The sequence below is a fragment of the Gavialis gangeticus genome, unplaced genomic scaffold (genome assembly GCF_001723915.1).
Source record: "Gavialis gangeticus isolate Ggan-Ray unplaced genomic scaffold, GavGan_comp1, whole genome shotgun sequence".
NCBI lineage: Eukaryota > Metazoa > Chordata > Crocodylia > Gavialidae > Gavialis > Gavialis gangeticus.
Window position 1 is genome coordinate 1622164 of NW_017728965.1, and position 960 is coordinate 1623123.

The following is a 960-nucleotide window of genomic DNA, read 5'->3' on the forward strand; positions in this document are numbered from 1 at the left end:
GGCCTCTCCCCTCTCCTCCCTGGCTGCAGCTCTGGCAGAAACTGTAGGCATCTGCGTGGCTTCTGCTCCCCACCTGCCCTCTACACAGGCATTGCCCCGTCCCCTCTGCCTTACACAGACACACAGCATTAGCTAGCAGCCACATGGTGGCTACGGCCTGTGCTGCGGTAGACGGGACAAAGCAGAATCAACAGGTAGCTGGTAATGTGCCTCTGTTGTTTTCTTACTGGGGTGATAAACACTGAGTTAGGGATGATATACCTTGTGTTATCAGTTCTCTGTTGGGCTGCTCAGGAGGTGGGGGAACCCATGTTATCAATTCCCTGCCAGGGCTTGGCCACAGCCCCCTCAGTTCAGCACTATGAAAGGGAAGGAAGGGCTGCTCTAGCACCCCCCGGCTTCTAGCCTGAGCCACTGCAGGCATGTGCCAGCATTTTTTCAGTGCAGAGGGGATGTCTGTAGGGTTACAGACTGGTTTAGCCTAGCCAGGTTAGACTAACCTGCAATGATTGAGTCATTTTCAGGCTCAGGCTTTTTAAATGTCTGTCCCTAGCCCATGTGAGCTGTCCTTTAACATATTTTATTTAGTTTGTTAGTTTTGCTTTACAACCACCCAATCCAGGCATAACCAAAGCACAGAAACGAGACTTGGAGTGGAGGTACTTGGTCTGGATCCCACTTTTTTCCAGATTAGAGAACAGAAGAAGGGGGGCATGGGCCTAAATGCCATAACTAACCACTATATGAATGTTTAGACATAGGCTCTTATTTAGTAAAGACAACATAGCAAAACTCACCCTGTATGGTGTTTTAGTATCTCTGTTACAATCGTGGGAGACGAGATCCCACTCCATGTATTAGATGCCTCAATAGACTCAGGCACGTACGTATGATTTATGATTCAGTTTCCATATGTATGATTGTTTCATAGTTTCTAGGGTTGGAAGGGACCTGAGCAGA

The 960-nt window shown here is 48.3% G+C and overlaps 1 protein-coding gene across 1 annotated transcript in view; it reads right to left on the reverse strand.

Moving 5' to 3' along the window:
* Positions 1 to 960, reverse strand: part of LOC109288546 (zinc metalloproteinase-disintegrin-like NaMP) — a 52087-nt gene that overhangs the window by 8459 nt on the left and 42668 nt on the right. The window lies entirely within an intron of this gene.